Source organism: Odocoileus virginianus, chromosome 1 (genome assembly GCF_023699985.2).
Source record: "Odocoileus virginianus isolate 20LAN1187 ecotype Illinois chromosome 1, Ovbor_1.2, whole genome shotgun sequence".
Classification (NCBI taxonomy): domain Eukaryota; kingdom Metazoa; phylum Chordata; class Mammalia; order Artiodactyla; family Cervidae; genus Odocoileus; species Odocoileus virginianus.
Window position 1 is genome coordinate 33459976 of NC_069674.1, and position 26453 is coordinate 33486428.

Consider the following 26453-nt stretch of genomic DNA (forward strand, 5'->3'; position numbering starts at 1 on the left):
CCAAATGCATTAGACATGGTAGACCTATGCCATAATATATCAATAAATACATCAATGATTTGAATATTTAAACATGAAGACTATAATTTATGACCTCTCAGTCAATGAACAATGACATTTTGAAGAATAAAAGTAAAATTTAACAGTTTTGATATTACATGATCAGTCTTACTGGATAGTTTCACTTTGTTTCAGAGCAATGGGCATGTCTGAACAGCCAGCATACATTGCAATCTAGAGACAAATTTTCTTAAAGACAAAGAACTCCAGAGAGATCTGAAGCCTTCTCCTTCCTTCTCTGAATGGAGACACCATGCTTATATTCTTACATTCTAGATTACTAAAGCAACAGATATTTTCCCTCTGTCACTTGGAAGAAGATATTTACTTAATGAGTAATCTGTTTCTCTCCCTATCTTCCTCTTCTTCCATCCCTCCCTTCTTTTTCACAGGAAAGGCAATATTCTTGAAATCTATTAAAAAACTGTGTTTCTTAAATTTTGCAGTTCCTCTTTTGTGATGTAATTTCACTGTGTATACAGGAAATATCCAGTCTACATTTGTGTTATTCTGTGGGAAATGGGTGCTAAAATGCTATTCTAACAATTTTTTGTCCATGAGAAATAAAATTGCCTCTGTCCTTGTAAACATATGTACATAAAATGTTGTTCTTCAGTCACTAAGTCATGTCTGACTCTTTGTGACCCCAAGGACTGCCTTACGCCAGGGTTCCCTGTCCTTCACCATCTCCTGGAATTTGCTCAAACTCATATCCATTGAGTCGGTGATGCCAGCCAAACATTTAATCCTCTGTTGTCCCCTTCTGCTCCTGCCTTCGATCTTTCTCAGCATCAGGGTCTTTTCAAATGAGTCATCTCTTCTCATCAGGTGGCCAAAGTATTGGAGCTTCAGCATCTGTCTTTCCAATGAACATTCAGAGTTGATTTCCTTTAGGGTTGACTGGTTTGATCTCCTTGCTGTCCAAGGGACTCTCACAAGTCTTCTCTAGCACCACAGTTTGAAAACACCAGTTCTTCAGTGCTTAGCCTTCTTTATGGTCCAACTCTCACATCCGTACATGACTACTAGAAAACTATAGCTTTGACTATATGGACCCTTGTCAGCAAATTGATGTCTCTGCTTCTTAATGCACTGCCCGGGTTTGTCGTTAACTTTCTTTCCAAGGAGCCAGTGTCTTTTAATTTCAAGGCTGCAGTCACCATCCACAGTGATTTTGGAGCCCAAGAAAAGAAAATCTGTCATTGCTTCCACTCTTTTCCCATCGATTTGCCATGAAGTGATGGGACAAGATGCCATATCTTAATTTATTGAATGATGAATGTTAAGCCAACTTTTTCATTCTCGTTTTTCACCTTCATCAAGAAGCTCTTTTGTCAACCTAATTTGCCAGCTAGAATGCAGCAACATAATCTCAGATTCTCCACAGTTTCACACTTTTCAACCTGGTGACAAGGATGAATCTGTGGATCCATTGACTCAGGCAGTTCCTGGCAATCAGTGACATGTTGACCAAACTGGATGGTGCATTAGACAATATGTAGTCCTCTGCTTTGTTGTATTTTAATGACAATAACTTACAGAAGCGGTTACAAACAGTACTGAGAGGTATTTTGAAATAAATGTCAAACAAAAATTGCACTCTACAAAGTTAAACAGGCAAGGGAGTCTATTCAAGACTATTGCAATAAGAAATAGGAATTGAACTTAACTACACTGAAGCATAACAGAAGGTTTTTAAGCTGTGGGGGAACCAGTGGGAAAGTGCAGGAGGCTACTGAGTTGGAATTTGGTCAATGTGATTAGGTCTTTTGCGTTTGCCAGTTAGCATTTATTGCAATCCCACAGACACTGGGAGATAGAGGCACTAAATTCCTTGATAATTATATCTCAAAGTGTTTGCTCCCAGACTTGAGTAAGAAATTCCTAGGTAGGAAAACTGGTAAGAAGCTAAGAGACAATGTATCTACATTACAAAATGGCAGAGATAAACTTTGCAATTTCAAGAGTTCTCAAAGTAAATGTTCTAAGAAAGGGGTCAGGAGGCTATAATCAGGAGGCAACCTACCTAAAGTTTAATTAAAATGAAGGAAATAATGTTGGTTATAAGCAGTCCAACTAGTGCATTTGTTTTTTTCTCTCTCCTCCAGGTAGGAGGAGAATGGATTCAGCAATTTCAGGCAGACCTGAGAGCAAATATGTTTTGCTGACTGACATAGGGAAACTTTCTCAGAGAATCCCAGATTTTTTTGTTGCTTCTGTATGCTGACCTTAGCTACTTTAAGATAAGGGATGGAATAAAAAATCTCCTTACCCTCAAGGAGGACATAAGGTCCTACAAATCATTTGAATATGCTTGTGGAACTAACTTCAAGGAGGGGAGAATCTCATACTTTCATAGCTCTGTTGGATGCTATAAAAGGTCTTGTTGGGGGAAGGGATCCTGGGCCCAGAACTGACTGAATATACCAAGGAATATACACTTAAGCCTCACCAGCTTATTTAACTTATATGCAGAGTACATTATGTGAAATGCTGGGCTGGATGAAGAACAAATTAGGATCAAGATTGCCGGGAGAAATATCAATAATCTCTGATATGCAGATGACATCACCCTTATGGCAGAAATCAAGAAGAATTAAAGAGCGTTTTGATGAAAGTGAAAGAGGAGAGTGAAAAAGTTGGCTTAAAAATCAACATTTAGAAAACTAAGATCATGGCATCTGGTCCCATCACTTCATGGCAAATAGATGGGGAAACAATGCAAACATTGACAGACTTTATTTTCTTGGGCTCCAAAATCACTGCAGATGGTCATTGCAGCCATGAAATTAAAACACGCTCCTTGGAAGAAAAGCTATGACCAACATAGACAGCATATTAAAAAGCAGAGACATTACTTTGCCAACAAAGGTCCATCTAGTCAAAGCTATGGTTTTTCCATTAGTCATGTATGGATGTGAGAGTTGGACTATAAAGAAAGCTGAGTGCTGAAGAATTGATGCTTTGAACTGTGGTGTTGGAGAAGATTCTTGAGAGTCCCTCGGACTGCATGGTGATCCAACCAGTCCATCCTAAAGGAAATTAGTCCTGAATATTCATTGGAAGGACTGATGCTGAATTTAAAACTCCAATACCTTGGCCACCTGATGTTAAGAACTGATTCATTGGAAAAGACCCCGATGTTAGAAAATATTGAAGGTGGGAGGAGAAGGGGACGACAGAGGATGAGATGGTTGGATGGTATCATCGACTCGGTGGACATGAGTTTGAGCAAGCTCTGGGAGTTGCTGATGGACAGGGAAGTCTGATGTGTTGCAGTCCATGGGGTCACAAATAGTCAGACACAACTGAATGACTGAACTAAACTGAAATGAACATGTAAAGGGATAGAATGAAAGATGAAAGAGTTCAGCCCAGATAGTTTTTCGATTCTGGGGAGAGTACAGTTGAGAAAGGAAACTCTAGGAATGTACAGTGGGAAAAAGAAAAAGGCTGCAATGACTATTGGATGACTATATGTGGAGTCCTTTTCTCTATTTCCGTGTTTTCACTGTGTCTACATCTGGATGTATTTAAGAATTTGTAGTGTATGTTACGGAGAAGGCAATGGCAACCCACTCCAGTACTCTTGCCTGGAAAATCCCAAGGATGGAGGAGCCTGATAGGCTGCAGTCCATGGGGTCGTTAAGGGTTGGACATGACTGGGTGACTTCACTTTCACTTTTCACTTTCATGCACTGGAGAAGGAAATTGCAACCCACTCCAGTGTTCTTGCCTGGAGAATCCCAGGGACGGGGGAGCCTGGTGGGCTGCCATCTATGGGGTCGCACAGAGTTGGACACTGAAGCGACTTAGCAGCAGCAGCAGCAGTGTATGTTAATGCCATACTTCCTACCTCATAACTGCCAGAGGGAATGACCATCCTGACTGGGGGAGAGCAGCAAACTGAGAAGTTTGTTTGTTCTGACTGCCACAAACTGACACGTGACTGACACAGATCACCTTGCCATTTTTCCAGTGAGTCAGGATTTAGTGTGACTACTTCTCACTACATTGAACTCTTTTCTAATTGGAGATAGTTTAAGACTCTGAAAATAATGATTATTTCCTCTTAAAGCCTTTGGAAAGGAGGCAGAAATCAACAGGAGGCAGTCTCTTCCTGGAAGCCTGTCTTTGCGATTTTTTGGACTTTGGGTTTTGGCATGGCTACCAGATAATACCACTTTTGAAAAGGAACTGTTGATTTTCCTACTGAGTTCTTACTGAAACTGAATGCCTGATTCACAGAGTTTGGGGATTTTTCAGCTTGATAGGCCTATTCTGGAGGTTGGCCAACTTACATTGTATGAATGGCACAGTGGGATGAGTTTTAAGAGTCTCCCTTGTCAAATGGATGTATTATATTGACGAATGCAGCCAGGCTGGCCCCAGCAGTCCACTGGCTTTCAGTGAAAAAGTGACAGCTATCCCTATGCAGGAAAACATGATTTCCCACTGTGCTGCCTAAGTCAAATTAGAGTCACTGGCTTTTTTTTTTTTTTTTTTGGTGCCCCAGATTCACAGTCTCTCTTTAATGCTTAGGCCTGGTTTATAGATGGTTCAGCTCAGCGGAAAACTGATGATGTCTGCTGTGGCTGTTCAGTCAACACCAGCAGCTGTGCAAAAACGAAATTGGACATGATTGCTGCACTCAGTGGGGAGAACTCAACATTTTAAACTATTGCAGATTAAAGAGAGACTCTAGGCATCTTATTTAAGACCAAGAACTGTGTTAAGAGATATGGTTGCTGGCCAAATTATCTAGGCTGTTAATTTAGATGCTCATGGTAAGGGCCCATTCTCTGATGAGACTAAATGCTATCAAACCTGCAATGTCCAAATTGCTACAATCACTGCATGAATTCATCACTATGTCAATAGTTGGACATGGCAATATACCTCCACCTATAATATACTGAGCACAAGAAAATGGCTCTATATTTCTGAGGCGTATAATAAATTGCATGCCAATCTTGTGACTCCTGCCAAAGGGACCTGTTTAGCCACTGAACCATTGGTGGGGGAATTCACATCATATAGAGGGTGGTCCCTGCTAACTCTGACAGACTGACTAAATCAAGAGCTTACCCCCATGGCAAGGCTCGGAGAAGGCAATGGCACCCCACTCTAGTATTCTTGCCTGGAAAATCCCATGGACGGAGGAGCCTGGTAGGCTGCGGTCCATGGCGTCGCTAAGAGTCGGACACGACTGAGTGACTTCACTTTCACTTTTCACTTTCACACATTGGAGAAGGAAATGGCAACCCACTCCAGTGTTCTTGCCTGGAGAATCCCAGGGATGGGGGAGCCTGGTGGGCTGACGTATGTGGGGTCGCACAGAGTCGGACACAACTGAAGTCTTAGCAGTAACATGGCAAGGCTATTGTGGTACTTCACCAGTATTGACTTTTGACTCTTTCAAAATACTGATTAGTTAATCATGGTCATACTACTGTGACCCCTTAGAAAAAACCTTTGCTATATGTTCAGCTTTGAAAACCATTTGTATTTTATCAAAAAGGTTTATAAACAATGGGCTAAAATCTGACTCTACCCCCCTTACTTTTTCAGGGACATGCAGCTAAGTAGTCAGATCTGTTTTTTAAAGCAGGTGTTCCCCAAAAAGGATTATCTCATGTAAGCTTCTTTAAGAAAAACAATTAAGACAAAAATTTGAAGAATTAAGGGAGTTATGAGGACCAGCACTATAATTTGAGGATTCCCCCTGCCATTCCTGAGTATAATTCTTTATTTTTTAACTTCAACCATCCCCAGTGGGTGGCACACCTTCTGGATGCTGTTCTGGATAAGAGGGGTACTCATGGATGTTACCTTCATTCTGATTAGGTTTTATGTAGATATTCTTTTTGCTTACCTCTTGCACCTTACTTTTCCATATGCATGCTCTTGATGAGAGTAGAGATGATTGATAAAAGATGAAGTTTTATCTTCTGGAAAAGAGTATTCAGATTTTATACAGCTGGAGAGAGAACACAAACCAAGAGAGAATACAAACATGAGTGGGAGTGTCTTAGGTCCTGGGAGGGAGATGTATGTAAGTGTGTGTGTGGTCAGGAGGTAGCATTAATGTACATTATGTTTCAAACCTGGGCTTGGAGGCTTCATCCCAATAAAATGCCTTAGTGCAACTTTCTCCAACTGTCATGAATGCCTTTGAGTTTAAGTGAATGCTGAGTCAGCTACCTCCTTCAAGTCATCTCTGACCATGAGACCGCACGTTAACAACTCCAGTTTCTCCAAGTCCTAAGTATAACACCTTTAGATGCTTCCTCATATTGATTTATCAATAATGAAGAATGCCACACCACATAATTGATAGTGTAAACAAACAGTACCAATTGCACTGACATCCCCCCAGGCAGTTCCTCCCCAAAACAAGAAATTGGACTCAATACTCAGACTTAATTGGGAACCCTAGGTTTACCAACTAGCTAGGAAGTCCCAGAGGAGACCCCATAAGATGCTGGGTTGGAGGTTCTGTCAGCCTATATCCCTTATTGGTATATGTCTCACAAAGGGGTCCCAACCATATAAGCAGTAATTGTTGCTAAATATTAATACAACATGTGTGCCCTTTGGATCGTATTTATTTTTTAGAGGCCAGGTATTATCTTCTTTCCTCTCAAAAACATAATGAGTTACTTCTTAGAGATAGTCATAAGAGTGTTTTTGCCTTTTCACACTGTAAGGAAAAACACTCTTATAACCATCTCTAAGTAAAATTTTTTTTTTTTTGAACAGTGGTGTTGGAGAAGACTCTTGAGAGTTCCTTGGACTGCATGAAGATCAAACCAGTCAATCCTAAAGGAAATAAGTCCTGAATATTCATTGGAAGGACTGATGCTAAAGCTGAAACTCCAGTACTTTGGCCACCAGATGAGAAGAACTGATGCATTGGAAAAGACCCTGATGCTGGGTAAGATTGAAGGCAGGAGGGGAAGGAGATGACAGAGAATGAGATGGTTGGATGGCATCACCGACTTGATGGACAATAATTTGAGCAAACTCCAGGAGTTGGTGATCGACAGGGAAGCTTGACATGCTTCATTTGGCTAGATCCATGACCCTAGGGATCATGACTGAGGTTATCATCAGAGGTTTACCTCATTCTGATGCCCAGATTTCTGCTGACAGTAGCTTTAAGTGCTACAGAGACAAGCAATGGATTTTATACTAGTGTTAGAGGCATCAGAGAGGCTGATGGAGTGGTATTTGTATAAAAAAATTCACAAACGTCTGGAGTGGATCTGCTGGGAGACAATTCACCTTGAATGTTTTCAATTTTCTTCATGGTCCTGATCTTTGACATGAAAAGACACTCGTGAACAGAAAACATGCTTTAGAAGATTGAAGCAGCTTTTCTGTAAGGTTAACAGTTCTGGGAAGACTTGGAATCATGCAAATCTCCCCTTCCTCCTCCTGGATACTTTTGCTTAGATGTCAAGTTCATAAATCAAGAGACACATTTCTCCTCTAATTCAGAGGAAATGTGCTTAGTGAGTAATCTCTCTTGTTGTCTAGTAGCGAGAATAAGGGTATATGTTAGCAGCTTATAAAAACTCTGACACTCCTAAAATGTGGAATCACATGGGTAGATAGGGCTGGAATATAGGGAAGCAGAGCTAAGATATTACCCTGGCTGTTATTTGTACTGTGAGTAAAATAATGCCCTATGTCTCTGACCCAGGGATATTGTGTCTTCTGTCAGTATGAGCACATAAAACAGTGTCAGGCTAACTCATTAGTTTGCAAGTAAGGTAAATTCAGTCACCTCAGTTTCTGAGCCAACTCTTAGAAATTTAGATTCAATGTCATTTTGAGACTTTATCTAGATCTAGTAGTTTTATTAATGACTACTGGAAGGGATACTAAACAGCAAGCTCCACAGTGCTGTCATGTAAGGATATAAACAAATTGTACAGAAATATTTACATGCATTCTCCTAAATCATTAGTGAAAGCTGACATGGATAAATAATTCATATAGCTAAGGTAATTTCACATAAAATAAGTTTTATAAAGAAACAAAATACAATATTAGTTTAAGGGAGAACTCAGTAGAGGATACTTAAATGGACTGACCTTGGAGGTAGGACAAAAATGGGAGAGTAAGTTATCACAGAAATATAAAAAAGATAGCCTTCTAATGTAAGAGAGTGACCATCCCTGCCACAGTTTCATATAATACGAAGTCAGATAACTACTATATGATTCTAAAAGGGAGAATTTGTTAATGACTTTGGGGAATATCTTTTGAATGATGGAAATAAAAGTCTTAATAGAGTGGGTAGAGGGAAGAAATAGGACTAGAATGGAAAGATAATACTTTAACTCTTCACAGATATTTTTATATGATGAAGAACAGAGGAGAAAAAGGAAAACAGTTCTGGGAAAGAACATAGGAACAAGGAAACAATATGGAATTGTGGGCAACATTTGTGCTTTTGAATACTGATCAGTTTACATGAAAATTTAGCATCAGAATAAAAGCCTCTAACTTGAAGAAGACTGTTAACAAAATATATTATTTTAAAAGAATTTTGCTTGCTATCCTATTCTTAGGAGCAAGAATTGTCCTTATGACTCAGAAGGTTGATTAAAATCAAGGCTTATGGACTTTCTAGGATATTTTCTCATGTAAATTCCTATGATCAATGCTAGAACATGAGAAAGAACATAAAGAATACCTACTGTGAGGCCTATTCCTATAATTGTTAATCCTGTTATATTTACTTTTTAATTAGTATCAATATTTATCAAAATATTTATAATGAATATTAAAATTTAACTCAGCAATAAAAAGATAGGGAACTTTGTTTAAACATGAGCAAAGGATTTGAACGGATATTTCTCTAAAGAAAATTTGAAAATTAGCCAATATGGTACACATGGAAAGAAGCTCAATGTTAGTCATAGGGAAAAGCAAATTAAAACACAGTGAGGTACCACTTTAAACCCACTAGAATAGTTTTAAATCCATTAGAATAGTTTTAATGAAAAACAAAATGGTAAGAGTTGGCATTGTTGGTGACGTTATAGATTGGAATCCTCCTACCTTGCTGGTGGGAATGTAAATTTTTAAGGAGGTCAACATGGAGTTACCTTGTGACATGGTGTTTCTACTTCTAGTTATAAACACAAGAAAATTGAAGCCATAATTCACACAAAAACTTGCACATAAATATTCAAAGCAGCATCATTCATAATAGCCAGAAGGTGGAAATGACCCGTGTCTATCATTTGATAAATGGATAAACAAAATATGGCAAATTAATACAACAGTTTATTATTCAGCCACAAAAAATGAAGTACTGATACATGCGACAACATGGATAAATTATGAAAACATTATGTTAAATGAAAAAGGCCAGATGTAAAAGGCATATTTTATGATCACATATATATGAAATGTCAAGAATAAGCAAATCCATAGAGACGGCTGGGGAAGGAGAAACAAAGCCTACAGGTTTTTTTCTTGGGTAATGGAAATGTTTTGGATATAGTGGTGATAATTGTAAAACACTGTGAGTATACAATGTCACATGGTTAAAATGGTAAATTTTATTTTATGTAAATTTAATATCAATAAAATCATAAAAGTACTAAAATGTACCATTTTATTTAACCCTTCAGCAAAAAAAAAGGTTTAGGCATGTTTCATTTTTTTTATGGATTAAATAGAGTTAATTTAAAAATGAGTAAGTTTAGGAGATTAATGAGTTGAAAATCTTGGCATTGACAGTTCTTTGTTCATTATTCTTTGCCATTATTACATCTAACTGCGGTTGTTGTAGAGTGAATAAGTGAATAAAAATAAATATAAAATAAAAATAAATAAATAAGTGAATAAAATTCTTTGTGACCCCAAGGACTTCAATATTCCAGGCTTCCTTGTCCTTCATTGTCTCCGAGAGTTTGATCAAATTCATGTTCATGGAGTCAGTGATGACATCCAGCAATCTCATCCTCTATTGCCCACTTCTCTTCCTGCCCTCAATCTTTCCCAGCATCAGAGTCTTTTCAAATGAGTTGGTTCTTTCAATCAGGTGACCAAAGTATTGGTACTTTAGCCCTTCCAATGAATATTCAAAGTTAATTACATTTAGGATTGTCTGGTTCGATCCCCTTGCTGTCCAAGGGACTCTAAAGAGTCTTCTCCAGCACCACAGTTTGAAAGCATCAATTTTCATTGCTCAGCCTTCTTTATGGTCCAACTCTCAAATCCATACATGACTACTGGAAAAACCATAGCTTTGGCAATACAGAACTATGTCAGCAAAGTGATGTCTCTGCTTTTTAATATGCTGTCTAGGTTGCTTGTAGCTTTTCTTCCAAGGAGCAAGCATCTTTTAATTTCATGGCTGCAGTTACCCTCTTCAGTGCTTTCTGGAGCCCAAGAAAACAAAACCTGTCACTGTTTCTACTTTTCTCCCATCTACTTGCTATGAAGTAATGGGACTGTATGTCATGATCTTCATTTTTTGAATGTTGAGCTTTAAACCAGACTTTTCACTCTCCACTTTCATTCTTATGAAGAGGCTCTTGAGTTCCCCTTCACTTTCTGCCTTTTTGAGTGGTATCATCTGCATATCTGAGGTTGTTGATATTTCTCCTGCCACTCTTGATTCCTGTTTGTGATTCATCCAGCCTGGCATTTCCCATGATGTTCTCTGCGTATAAGTTAAATAAACAGTGTGACAAATATAGCCTTTTCCTATTCCTTCCCCAATTTTGAACCAGTCCATTGTTCCATGTTCAGTTCTAACTCTTCCTTCTTGATTTGCATGTAGGTTTCTCAGGAAACAGGTAAGGTGGTCTGGTATTCACATCTCTTTATGAATTTTAAACAGTTTGCTGTGATCTGCACAGTCAAAGGCTTTAGCATAGTCAATGAAGCAGAAGTAGACATTTTTCAGGAATTCCCTTGCTTTCTCTATTATCCAATGAATGTTGGCAATTTGCTCTCTGGTTCCCCTGCCTTTTCTAAACCCAACTTGTACATCTGGAAGTTCTCAGTTCACATTGTGCTGAAGGCTAGCTTGAAGGATTTTGAGCATTAGTTTATTAGCATGTGAGATTAGTGCAATTGTGTGGTAGTTTGAGCATTCTTTGGAATTGCCTTTTTTTAGGATTGGGAGGAAAACTGACCTATTCCAGTCCTGTGGCCATTGCTGAGTTTTCCAAAGTTTCTGACATATTGAGTGCAGCACTTTCACAGCATCAAGTTTCAAGATTTGAAATAGCTCAACTGGAATTCCATCACCTCCACTAGTTTTGTTCGTAGTGATGCTTCCTAAGGCCCACTTGACTTCACATTCCAGGATGTCTGGCTCTAGGTGAGTGTGAGCGATCACACCATCATGATTATCTGTGTCGTGAAGATCTTTTTTGTACAGTTCTTCTGTGTATTCTTGCCACCTCTTCTTAAGAAGAAGCTAAAAATAGAATTGCCATGTGATCCAGCAATCCCACTCCTATGCATATATCCCTCAAAAGCAAAAACTCTAATTAGAAAAGATACATACATCATAATAGCAGAATTATTTACAATAGCCATGACATGAAAGTAATCTAAATATTCACTGACAGATTAATGGAAGATGTGGTACACACACACACACACACAATGGAATATTACTTACCTACAAAAATAAATGAAATAATGCCATTTGAAACAGCATGGATGGACCTAGCGATTATCATTGTGAGTGAACTAAGTCAGAGAAAGACAAATACCATAGAGCATCACTTACATGTGGAATCTAAAATTTGATACATATGAACTTACTTATAGGAACAGAAATAGACTCACAGACAAAGAAAACAAACTTATGGTTACTAAAGGGAAAAGGTGAGGGAGGGATAAATTAGGAGTTTGGGATTAGCAGACACAAACCCTTATATAAAATATACAAAGAGCAAGGTCCTACCTACAGAATAGCACAGAGAATTACTTTTCTGTACTCTTAAAACTACAAAACCTTGCAAATCAACTGTACTTCAATTACAAAGCAACAACAGCAACAAAAGATAAATAGCTGGTGCCTGTCATTCTGAGAAACTCACAGCCCAGTAACAGTAGCAAAACACATTCATGGGTTTTGAGAGTGCTATACAGTTATTTTGACAGGTATTCATGTGAACATTTTCATTCAGATGTGGAAATTGCCTAAAGATGTAACTCTGATTTAAACCATAATCATGTACTAGTGTTTGTTTAGGTAATTTCAGGACAAATAGTCTAAGAATCGTAGGTATATAGATTATATAGACAGATGGATAAGGATAGATATAGAGATAGATATATACATACTCAATAATTCTGGTTGGGTTTCTATGACGTGGCCTTTCCTTCCTATTTATACATTTCCAATAATGTGTTCACAGGTGTGCTACTGTTCTCACTTTTTATCAGATGTGTCAGGGAATAAAGAAACAAGTATATATACTTTGTTTTCTCTAGGAGAAAGATGGGGCTCTGATTGAGATTGCTCAGAATGACTTCCCACTGTGTAGTCTATTTTATTTCTGATAACGATAATGAATTAGAAAACAAAAATTAATATATTAGTTGAAAGATGTTATTTAAAAAATAAATCTCATTGTAATGATTGAAATATATCCATCTTATGGTTTGATACAAAAGAACTCATTTGTATTCAAAGAAACTGAATTCATAAAGTCCAATATTCCATTATGAAATCTGATTATATACCATTGTGAATGAGTGAGTGAAATCCACTCAGTTGTGTCTGACTCTTTGCTGCCTCATGGACTATAGAGTCCATGGAATTCTCCAAGCCAGAATACTGAAGAGGGTAGCTGTTCCCTTCTCCAGGGGATCTTCCCAACCCAGGGATCGAACCCAGGTCTCCCACATTGCAGGCAGATTCTTTACTAGCTGAACCACCAAGGAAGCCCTAATATACCATTATTGTCTCCCAAATATCACATATGTGTGTGTGTGTGTGTTTGTGTGTATAAAGTCTAGGCTTTGCTCTTTTTATCCATTTTCATATTTCCTTTTCTCACTATTTTCACAAAGTCATGAATTACCTGTATCTCTATTAGAAACTCTCTATTAAACCTCCTTCTTTGTCTTTAATCTCTAATTTGTGCAAAATATTGCAATAAAAATGATTTCATATTGGTATTCATTGTAATAGTATACCTTTTTTCATGGTTGAGTCTTAGAGATCTACATAGTAGACATTGGTCACTAACATTTTGTTTTAGGTGACCAGACATGCTGGACTCCAATTTAAATGACAATTGCAGAGTGTTTTCACTTGACTAACACTAGAAATATGATTAGTGTGATTTGACTTTTATATCTGGAAATAAGATATAAGTATTTATAACTGTCATATAGTAAGAATCAAATTTAGTTCATCACAAATGCTAAAATATTGTTAATTATTAATTGTAGATATTAAACAGAATATGTTTGTATCAATAAAGCACAGTAGACATAAATCTTCCAGAGTAGGGAAATGATTGTAGATTTAGAATACCATTTTGTTTCTCACACCCATTCTGCCTGGTGAAAGCAAATTCTTTGATTGCCCAGATGGTTGTCCACATTTCATATGAGATGATTTTGAATGAAAAGGCAAACATCATGTGTCTGTCTATAGACCTGGATATTTATGAACTCATGAAATTATTCTGAAGCACCCCAACAGAGTAAGCAGCAACTAAACATTGTTTTGATTGTTATAGTGATAGTTCTCATTACGCTTTTGCTTTACCTTTTATATCAATAAATGTGTTTTTCATTTGATAACATGTTTTCATAACTGATATCATTTCAGATGGTTACAAGGACCAGCGAAGAAAGAAGACACATATTTACATCTAAGCTACTCAGGGCTATAGAAAACTACTGTGCTCCAAGTTGAGCATCTGTTATAGCAAATAGTGTAATAATCATTAACAATCTGAGATTAAAACAAAATAAAAAAATAATTGACAAATTTTATCTGAAATTTTCAAGCAGGAGCAAATTCCATATTTTAAATAAAGCTGTTATATTAAACATATTAGCTAACATAACTCTCTCAATTCTTAATACAAATATTACTCTATATATTAATACTACAGTTCTCTTTCTTGGATAAAAATAAGATTCATAGTTTGTATGCACGTAATGGAATTTCCATTGTTTTATTTTCTAAGTTCACATGAAATGTTCAAGTTATTCCTGAAACTGAAGCTCAGCTATGGCTCAGTAAAAATGAAATCTTGCTGTGTTCATTAGAGCACTTAATGCTCTTGTTTTACTTCCTGAGGCATATACTCACATGCATATGTATTGCAACAGCAGGTGGGGAGAGATAGTGACAGTATAGTTAGTTTAAGTTTAGGATTTCCTGTCTTGTTTTCTGTGTTCCTTGTTTTCAGTGGATTTTGGAAATGATTTATGTGCATGATTGCTTAGTGTTGAAATTACCAGTGTAAGAATTCACAGTTTGGTTTGTTTGCTGTTACTGACAGAATTTGTGGGAAATGAAGTATCAGCAGCTTATATTTTGTAATGTTTTTAATATTAAAAAAAGATATTATTGTTGCTGAAATTTTATCTTTAGAGTAATTCTTTGTAGGTACTAAAAGTATCCCTATTCTTATTAGTAAATCAGTGTTTGGTAGGTGAATGTTGTTGATATATTTAAGCATCTTTTTATGTTAGGAAATCATTTTGAAATTTCTAATTGACGAATCATAGGAAGAGACCCATATTTCCTGGTAGAAGGAATATATTCTGAGTTTCCATCTTTGAAAAAATATATCATCCATTGAATTTCATTGATTTTTCTCAATAACTCATTTTTGCTACATGTATGCTACTCAACTACATGAATGGTATATTTCATATTGGATTAAGATGTTTATGACTGAATCTGCAAGAAGTAATCCAAACATTAATATAAAAAATATTGGTATTTTAATTTGAAATTCATCTGAGGGAAAGTTATTTTCTTGAGAATAGGAAGTATACATGGGTAGGGAGGTCTAGACATGATGCTCACAGAAAGTCAATCTCCATCTATCTTGAACAAAAGTGTCAAATGTCTCTAGGAGATATGTAATATAGGCTAGATGCTAAAAAGATGATTTACATCAGGAGAAAAGCCAAGATTTAGGAAAATATATACACATAAAATGTATTTACATGATTGTGCTAGCACACTGAGGAATTGGCTGAAAATGTGTTGGGCAACATATGGAAGAGACAGACATTACAGTCCCAGAAAATAAGTAGATATGGCAAAATAGCGTGTCTGTATTTTTAAAATTCTACAGTTTAATTTTCCTCTGCACTTATTCAGTTCAGTTCAGTTGTGCAGTCGTTATCTAACTGTTTGTGACCCCATGAACCGCAGCACACCAGGCCTCCTTGACCATCACCAACTCCTGGAGTTTATCTAAACTCATGTCCATTGAGTTGGTTATGCCATCCAACCATCTCATCCTCTGTTGTTAAGCCAAATTTTTCACTCTCCTCTTTCACTTTCACCCAGAGGCTTTTTCGTTCTTCACTTTCTGCCATAAGGGTGGTGTCATCTGCATATCTGAGGTTATTGATATTTCTCCCAGCAGTTATTCATTCAGTCATAAATATATTAATTCCATCATCTTACATATAAGACTCTATTCTAGAAACTGTAAATTCACCGAAAACAAAATAGACAAAATTACATGCTTTTATGTTTTCTAATTATGACCATGATTAAGCTTTTGCAAACTCTCCCAGTTATGCTATTTGAATTAGAAGACTGTTTTTTCCTCTCCACATCTGGAGGGGAAAATACAGTGGTAACAACAGATACAGGCAGTAAGAGGAGAAATATACAAGGAGAAATTGATCATTAGTTGCTTTCTAGCTCAGTTAGCATTTTTTCCAGCTAAAAACATTTGCTGTTGTTGTTCAGTTATTAAGTCATGTCTGACTCTTTGCAATCCCATGGACTATAGCACACCAAGCTTCTCTCTCCTCACTATCTCCTGGTTCTTGATGAATAACACAGATTTCTTTTGTCCCTCTGAAACTATGTTTGCTTTATAAATCGTGTATTATCCATTTAGGTATCATCTTTTTTTCCTCCAAGATAATTAGGACTTTCACATATTTTAAGATACATGCAAAATGACTAAATAAAATATCTAGTGGTTTTCCAATATATATTTTTGTTGTTGAACTTGAATCTTCAATTTGGCCTAATTTCATGATATACTTAGTTGCTTGATGAAAATTATATCATTTATTTGGTTGGTGTATTTGTTATCTCACATGAATCCATTTTTGCAGGTATACAGTCATCTCTTTGTATTTATATGATTGTATTACTTATGGATGTGAGAGTTGGACTATAAAAAAGCTTAGCACAGAAGAATTCATTCTTTTGAACTGTGGTGTTGGAGAAGACTCTTGAGAGTCCCTTGGACTGCAAGGAGGTCCAACCAGTCCATCCTAAAGGAGATCAGTCCTGGGTGTTCACTGAAGGACTGATGTTGAAGCTGAAACTCCAATACTTTGGCCACCTGATGCAGAGAGCTGACTCATTGGAAAAGACCCTAATGCTGGGAAAGATTGAGGGCAGGAGGAGAAGGGGACGACAGAGGATGAGACGATTGGATGGCATCATCAACTCAATGGACATGGGTTTAGGTGGACACCAGGAGTTGGTGATGGACAGCGAGGCCTGGCGTGCTGCGATTCATGGGGTTGCAAAGAGTCGGACACGACTGAGTGATTGAACTGAACTGAACTCTTTAATTACTCACTTTTACTTTCAGTGATTGTTCTAGATAATATCAATAGTCTTCATATGTATTTGACATCTATCGCTGTGCAAGAAATGTCAATAAACTTGGCTGATTAAACAGTTCAGTTCACTTCAGTCACTCAATTGTGTCTGATTCTGTGATCCTACGGATTGCAGCATGCAAGACTTCCCTGTCCATCACCAGCTCCTGAAGCTTTCTCAAACTCATGTCCATCAAGATGGTGATGCTATCAAAACATCTCATTCTCCATCATCCCCTTCCTTTCCTGCCTTCAATCTTTCCCAGCATCAGGGTCTTTTCAAATGAGTCAGTTCTTTGCATCAGGCGGCCAAAGTATTGGAGTATCAGCTTCAACATCAATCCTTCCAATGAATATTCAGGGCTGAATATTTCCTTTAGGATGGTGTGCATGGATCTCCATGCAGTCCAAGTGATGTTCAAGAGTCTTCTCCAACACCACAGTTCAAGAGCATCAATTCTTTGGTGCTCAGATTTCTTTATAGTCCAACTCTCACATACATACAATACTACTGGAAAAACCATAGCTTTGACTAGAGGGACCTTTGTTGGCAAAGTAATGTCTCTGCTTTTTGACATGCTGTCTAGGTTGGTCATAGCTTTTCTTCCAAGCAGCAAGTGCTTTTTAATTTTATGGCTGTAGTCAACATCTACAGTGATTTTGAAACCCAAGAAAACAGTCTTTCACTCTTTCCATTGTTTCCCCATCTATTTGCCATGAAGTGATAGGACCAGAAGCCATGATCTTAGTTTTCTGAATGCTGAGTTTTAAGCCAGCTTTTTCACTCTCCTCTTCACTTTCATCAAGAGTCTCTTTAGTTCTGCTTTGCTTTCTGCAATAAGGATGATATCATCAGCATATCTGAGGTTATTGATATTTCTCCTGGCAATCCTGATTCCAGCTTGTGCTTCTTCCAGCCCAGCATTTCTCATGATGTACTCTGCATATAAATTAAATAAGCAGGGTAACAATATACAGCCTTGACATACTACTTTTCCTATTTGGAACCAGTCTCTTGTTCCATGTCCAGTTCCAACTGATTCTTCTTGACCTTCATGATTTCTTAGGAGGCAGGTCAGGTGGTCTGGTATTCCCATCACTTTCAGAATTTTCCACAGTTTGTTGTGATCCTCACAGTCAAAGGCTTTAGAACAGTCAATAAATCAGAAGATTTTTTTTAAATTGTCTTGCTTTTTCTATGATCCAACGGATGTTGGCAATTTGATCTCTGGTTCCTATGCCTTTTCTAAACCCAGCTGGAACATCTGGTACATGAACATCATGGTTCGTGTATTGTTGAAGCCTGACTTGGAGTATTTTGAGTATTACTTTGCTAACATGTGAGATGAATGAAATTGTGCGGTAGTTTGAGCATTCTTTGGCATTGCTCTTCTTTGGGATTACAACGAAAACTGACCTTTTCCATTCCTGTGACCTCTGCTGATTTTTCCAAACTTGCTGGTATATTGAGTGCAGCACTTTCACAGCATCATCTTTTAGGATCTGAAATACCTCACCTGGAATTCCATCACTTTCACTAGCTTTGTTCTTAGTAATGCTTCCTAAGGCCCACTTGACTTCACATTCCAGGATGTCTGGCTCTAGGTGAGTGATCACACTGTTGTGCTTATCTGGGTCATGAAGATCTTTTTTGTATAGTTCTGTGTATTCTTGCCACCTCTTCTTAATATCTTCTGCTTCTGTTAGGTCCATACCATCTCTGTCCTTTATCGAACCCATCCTTGCAAAAATGTTCCCTTGGTATCTGTAATTTTTGGCAATATCTAGTCTTTTCCATACTATTGTTTTCCTTTTTTTGCATTGATCCCTGAGGAAGGATTTTTTTTTTAAATCTCTTCTTGCTATTCTTTGGAATTCTGCATTCACTAGGGTATATCCTTCTGTTCTCCTTTGCCTTTCACTTCTCTTTTTTTCTCAGCTATTTGTAAGCCCTCCTGAGACAACCAGTTTGCCTTTTTGCATTTCTTTTTCTTGAGGATGATCTTGATCACTGCCTCCTGTACAAAGTCATGAAACTCTGTCCATAGTTCTTCAGGCACTCGTTCTATCTTGTCTAATCCCTTGAATCTATTTGTTTCTTCTTCTTAAACAACATCCACATATTAACTCACAGCTGTCAGTGGAAAGAAGCCCAGGCTCAGCCTCACAGAATTAAGCCTTTATAAAGTCTCACAACAATAAATTCCAGACATCAGTCAGGTTGCAAACTCATTTAGAACTCAGTATCTTCTAGGCTTTTTGATTTTGGCTAATTTAACCTTTTGGTTGTTGGACTAAAGTCCTAATTTTATTTCTGGCTGTAAGCCAGGGGACTCTCTGAACTCTAAAACTCCTCCCACATTCTAGCTACCTGGATGTTTCATCCTTAAAGGCAGCAGTGGAGAACCTTCATGCCAAATTTATCTAATAACTTAAAATGTCTTTCACCAGGAATATCTCCATCACTTTTAAGGGTTTACTTAGTCAGCTCAGGCCCAAATAGAGTCTGCCTTTTAAAAACATTAACTATGCTGTATAATGTAATCTAGTTATGGGGTGTCTGTTCATCATACCCACAATTATCAGAGATGTATACATGGTATGTATATCAGAAGGCAGGGATCTTGGGGCCATCGTAGGATTCTATCCACTCTCAACATTTCTAATAGTTATTAAATGAAACTCATTTGTGAGCAGTTATGGATAAAGATATTTAATGTTTTTGGTGTGTTTTATGAAAAATTTTTATGAAGTGAAAGTTGCTCAGTCGTGTCTGACTCTTTGAGATTCCGTGAAATGTAGTCCACCAGACTCCTCTGTCCATGGGATTCTCCAGGCAAGAGTACTGGAACTTTTAGCCATTTCATTCTCCAGGGGATACTCCAGACCTAGGTATCAAACTTGGGTTTCCTGCATTGCAAGCAGATTCTTTACCACCTGAGCCACACAGGAAACCAATCTTTTTATGACTAAATACATATACAGGAAGGGATTCATTCTTGCTTTCTAGAAGAAAGCTTTCTAGCTTTATTTCATTGGGTGGGGTTTGGAAATCAAAGTACCAGGCATAATTAGATATCACTGTGCACATCTTTTGGGCTTCCCTGGTAGCTTAGCCAGTAAAGAATCTGCCTGCCATGCAGGAGACCCCAGTTCAATTCCTGGGTTGGGAAGATCCGCTGGAGAAGGGATAGGCTACCCACTCCAGTATTCCTGGGCTTCACTTGTGGCTCAGACAGTAAAGAATCCACTGGCAATGAAGGAGACCTGTCTTCGATCTCTGGGTTGGGAAGATCTTCTGAAGGAGGGCATGCAACCCACTCCAGTATTCTTGCCTGGAAAATCCCCATGGACAAGAGGAGCCTGGCGGGCTACAGTCCATGGGTTGCAAAGAGTCAGATATGACTGAGCGACTAAGCACAGCACAACGCAACACATGCGCATCTTTTATTGAAAATTCCAAGTAAATACCTAATTACCTAAGATAACAAAGTTGTTAAACAAAGAAAGAAAAACTATCTCAATTTCACCAACTTGATAAATGAACAAAAAAGGGCTTAGAATCACACAGGCTAAGGGTTTGAATCAGAGTTTTATGCTTTCTTCAACACTAGATACTAAGCTAAATGTCTAAATTAATATGTTTAATTAACAACATAATTTCTAAAACATCAGTAATTATAAATGATTGACACTGTTTTAAAAATTATTAAAATCAATACAATAATGTTCAAATTCCACTTGGAGATGAAAAATGCAAATGATTCTATGCATCCAAAATACAATTTAGGACTGCATGCTTGCTAAGATTTAGATATCATCTTGGAAATTATTTATGAATATGCACATGGATACTCTGATCAATAATCTACTAAAAGGTGCTGTGTATAAAGGAAATCTTAACTCTAATATGTAGGTCTAAATCAAATCTGTGTCATTAAGGTTTATATTTAATTTGGGGGTTTAGGTTTAACTTATAGTCTTAAACAGACTCATTCATTTTTCAGTAAATATATCTTTAGTTCTTGGTATCTGCAAAATATATACTAGGTAAATTGGAAGGGAATGGGAAGAGGAGGACACAAACTGAAGAAAGTAGAGAGTAGAGGTTTGGTAAATGTAGAAGGGTTCATAGGAGAGAAAGAAGGAAAATAACATAGAGGAAATAATAAACAGAGGTTTTAAGATCGTCAAGTAAAACACTAGCATCAAAGAAATGAGAAGAAGAAAAGAGAATGGACTGGATGGAAAGTCTGTTAGGATTCTAAGGAAACTTTTATTTTTGGTAATTGACATACTTTAGCAAATTTTCTTTCTTCTGGCATCATTAACTGTAGCTTTATTTGTTGTTGTTGAATATATGTTCAATCATGGCTGACTCTTTGTGACCCCATGGACTGTAGCTTGCCAGGCAACCCTGTCCATGGGATTTTTCAGGCAAGAATACTGTAGAGGGTTGTCATTTCCTCCTCCAGGGTATCTTCTGACCCAGAGATCAAACCTGTGTCATTTCTTGTGTCTCCTGCATTGCAGGCAGATTGTTTAGTTGCAAAGCCATCTTGGAAGCTATTAAGGAGATAATGGTTTAAATAACGTACCACAGAAAGTATAGTATTAAATGGAGGAAACACCCTGGAGTTGTGTTGAGTCTGTGGTTTTCAAATAATGGAAAAGAACAACAACAAAAAAAAAAGTATTGCAAATAACTGAGTTGTAAGAACTGTAAGGATAAATAGGTAAGGTCAGAATTTTAAATATATAAATTTCTCATTTCAGTGGTGTATTAATTTCAGTGTCAATAAAAAAATAATAATAAGCAAACTCTGAGGTCTTGGGACTTAAGAAGGCAATAATTTGACTTCAGAGCTTAGGTTATTGAAATGAATCACTTATAAGGATTCTGAATACATGCAAGTTAATTACACTAAAGTATTTAGAAGAGAATAGGAAGACTACAAGCCAATGGCAAAGACATCAATAAATGAAAATGAATAGATAGGAGTGGCCTGAAAGATATATCATTAGCACAACAGAATAAATAGGACTTACTTTTCAGACGTTGATGTCAATTAAAAAATGGCAGAATTACCAGCTTCCATCTCAGACAGAAAGCAAGATTCCATCCAAGACTAACTTGGCGAATCAAAAATGTCTGTTAACCTCAGAATAGTCCTCTAAAGAGGACATAATAAATGAATGAAAATGATGAAATCATGATATTCTTAAAAAAATGTAGATAGCAACAAAATACTAATTCTAGTAAGAAAGAAGCAGAGCCACCAAGAATGTAAGATACTGACATTAGTGAAAGCTAGGAGGAAATTTCTGACTTCTAAGATTTTCTGAATTTTAGAGACGTTCTAATGTGCATAGAAATATGAATGCTGAGACAAGTGCATATTTGTTGGTGAGAAAATGATAAAGTTTGTTAACTTTTTGAATCTGACTATGGATACAGGGAAGTTTATTATACTGTATTAGAAACTACTGCAAAAAGGGAGAATTACAGAACAGATTCTTTCAATGTCTATATGAAATCTATATTATACTAATACATACTAAAATTTTATTTACTTTGATTTCTAGTAATGATATAGTCATTTATTTGCACTAATTTACTGACAGAAAAACCACTGAATAATGTGGATAAATATTAAACTGAAACTACTCAAAGGCACTATAGCACCACACAAAGCAGAGAGAAAGGATACAGGCATCTACTCTTAAATAGAACTGAAACACTTTGTACCTGTTAGCCCCTCCCAATTTGCACAGGATTCTCAGGACCAAAACCTTCATCCTTCAAAAAAATATTCAAAGTTAATCAGAGTTGTAAATTAATTATAAATTTTGGAAAAACCTAAACAATATCAACAGAACCAAGGAGAAATTAAGTATTTCTTTGGTAGGGTACATTAAAAATCTTCACAAGCAAAGGCAAATTAGATTTGATTATATTTTGAAAGATTTGCCTATAAAAGACACCACGAAAAAGTTAGTAGGATAGTCACTTACTGGGGAAGAGTATACTCCAAAATATATATTTTAAGGAGAAATTTTATATTCTAAAATTCAATATAAATAGATATTAAAAACTAATTAAAATTGAGAAAACTACTTCATACTCGAAAATACACTTTAGAAGGGAAGATATACCAATGATCAATAAGCACATGAAAATCATGATATCAGGGAATAAAAAGTGTATTCACAATGTAATACCATTATATAGACACTGAAATGGCTAAAATAAAAATGTGAAAACACTAACAACACTTGTTCCAAGTGAGGATCCCCCAAAAGGCAAAATATAAAATGTCTATTATCAGAATCATGGATAAATAAGTAGCAATAAATTCACATAATAGAATATATCACAATTTTATAGATACATCAATAAAAGAAAATGACACATGACATGGATATATCTCATAGACATTTTACTTACAAAAAGGAAAACACAGTAGAATACATACTTTTGATTCAATTTATGTGACGCTCTATAACAGCAAAAGTAATGTATTACAACTGAAACAGTGAATTTTCAGGGTGTGTTGGGGGTTGAATAAAAAGTGACAGATGAGAAATTTTAGGTTGAACTAAATATTCCATACCAAGATAGGGGTATGTGTTTCATAATTATATAAATTTGTCAAAATTTATAGGTAATAATATGTGGTGTGGAGATACAGAATGCAAAGAATGGAAGAATGGTGATAATTGTTAAACCTGTACTTATCCATACAGAGAATATTATTATATTATCCTGTAAATGGTAACAGTTAAACTTTTTAGAAACAAAAGTAAAAAATATATATTCATTGATACAGTGAGTAGATTTGTATTGCATTTCAAATTGTTAGAAAGAGAGTGAGTTAAGCAATATGTTATTACAGATTGTTTTTACCTTGGACAAAATAATTTTGAAAAACTACTAGTATTTTAAGTCATCAATGATTTCAAAGACTCTCCTTCATGAGTACAATATTGATTTATTATTATTATTTTTAGTCCACCAAAATTCTTCAGTTCAGTTCAGTCACTCAGTTATGTCCAACTCTTTGTGACCCCATGGACTGTAGCATGCCAGGCTTCCCTGTCCATCAGCAATCCCCAGAGCTTACTCAAATTCATGTCCATCAAGTCAGTGATGCCATCGAACCATCTCACACTCTGTCGTTCCTTTCTCCTCCTGCTTTCAATTTTTCCTAGCATCAGGATCTTTTCCAATGAGTCAGTTCTTCACATCAGGTGGCCAAAATATTGGAGTTTCAGCCTCAGCATCAGTCCTTTCAATGAATATTCAGGACTGATTTTCTTTAGGATGGACTGGTTGGATCTCCTTGCAATCCAAGGAACTCTCAGGAGTCTTCTCCATCACCACAGTTCAAAAGCATCAATGTTTGAGTGTCTTCTGCGAAGGTACAGGTCAGCAGTGGCCTGCTGCAGGGGCAGGGGCTCTGGATGCAGCAGACCTGGGTATGGCATAAGCCCTCTTGGAGGAGGTCACCATTAGCCCCACAAGATCTTACACAGGACTGGGGAAACAGACTCTTGGAGGGCACAAACAGAACCTGTGTGCACCAGGATCCAGGAGAAAGGAGCAGTGACCTTACAAGAGACTGACCCAGACTTGCCTGTGAGTGTCCAGGAGTCTCTGGCAGAGGCATTAGTCGATGGTGGCCTGCTGCATGGTCGGGGCCAGTGAGTGGGGCAGTACCTGCATGGTACCTTTTGAAGGAGGTCACCATTATCTTCATTACCTCCACCATAATTTGGCCTCAGGTCAAACAACAGGGAGGGAACACAGCCAGGAATCAACAGAAAAATGGATTAAAGATTTACTGAGTATGGCCCTGCCCATCAGAACAAGACCTAGTTTCCCCCTTGGTTAGTCTTTCCTATCAGGAAGGTTCCATAAGCCTCTCATCCTTCTCCATCAGCGGGCAGACATAATGAAAACCAAAATCACAGAAAACTAACAAAACTGATCAAATGGACCACAGCCTTGTCTAACTCAATGAAACTATGAGCTGTGCCATGTAGGGGCACCCAAGATGGACGTGTCAGAGTGGAGATTTCTGACAAAACATGGTCCACTGGAGAAGAGAATACAAACCACTTCAGTATTATTGCCTTGAGAACTCCATGAACAGTTTGAAAAATTCTTAGCAAATCAAAAAAGGAGAAGGATTGATGTTTCCAGTGACTGTGCTTTCCATGAATGAAACAAATACTCTTAGAAGATAATTAAATAAAGAACAAGCAGAAAATAAACAAAAAAATCTACCCTTTAAAAATAATTCTAATTTTTCTTACTGTATTATGAAAATTGACCATTATTTAAAATGTATGTACAATCTGATAAGAAAAATTGACCATTGTTTGAAAATTTGGAGATTGGATCACAACAAAATGAACATCTATCACATATCCAATTGGTGATATGTATTCATCTGGATGATTTTTCTTTAATTATATAAACCATATCTATTCATTTTTAAATGCATAAGAAAATGATGGTAATTATTCCTACAAGGACTATGTACTCATATGATCAATTGATTTTTGACAGAGACACTGACATATTTCAGTCAGGAAAAGATAATCTTTTTAATAAACTGTCTTAGAACCACTGAGTACATTATGAAAAAATAATAAACCTTAGCATTTACATCACTGTCATACTTTGTATCAAATTGACTTGAAGTGGATCACAGATCTAAGTATAAAATCCTGTAATATTTCTAGAAGCAAATATAGGAAAAAATTGTAGCAATTGGGGGTTGAAAATTTTTTCTTGGGTTAAAAAACTATAACCAAAAAACAAACAAAATGTTTAATAAAACTGACTACTTAAATTAGAACGTTTATTCAGTTATAGACACTGTTTAGAACATGAACATGTAGGCCATGTGCTTGGAGAAATTATTCACAAGTGTATATAGCTTATGTGAAAACACAATTGAAAATTAGAAACTTAAAAGCCATTATAACATGCAGAAAACTTGAAAGGACACTAAGAAATGTAGATACACAAATGGTCAATAAGTCCATGAAAATATGTTCCAATGTAGTTCCAAATTCAGCTTTAAAATGTAAAGTGCTTGCAAGCTGTCACTCCCATCCTTGCAATAAATCTGGAGAGACAGCTGAACTCAGAAAGTCATAGTTGAGATCTGCTTACCTGAAGCAAAAGCCAGTAAAGCAATAAAGTAAATGGTAAATTTGATGAATTACCAATTGTTTGAGGATGAGAAACTCACAGGGGGGTTATTTTTAGAGAAGCACAATGTCAGGAACCACAGGAGGATCTCACATTGAAAAACAAAACAAAACAAAAACTCGTTTCTGTCAGGGGGAGAGGAAAATTAACCCCATTTAAATACACTCAGTGTGTTCTCCATAATACGGGTTCCTCAGCATTGAAAAAGACTTTGCCAGGGCCGTAAGACAAAATAAAACAGAATTTGTTCATATTGGAAAGGAAGACATAAAATTGTTTCACTGTATAGATTGTATGACCCTCTATGTAAAACATATGAAAGATTACATAAAACTCTCTT

At 36.8% G+C, this 26453-nt stretch overlaps 1 pseudogene; it reads right to left on the bottom strand.

Annotated features, from left to right (window-relative positions):
• The window catches only part of LOC110149489 (ADP-sugar pyrophosphatase pseudogene), a 128169-nt pseudogene extending 103522 nt beyond the window's left edge, over positions 1-24647 (bottom strand).
• Between the last annotated feature and the right edge of the window lie 1806 nt (positions 24648-26453).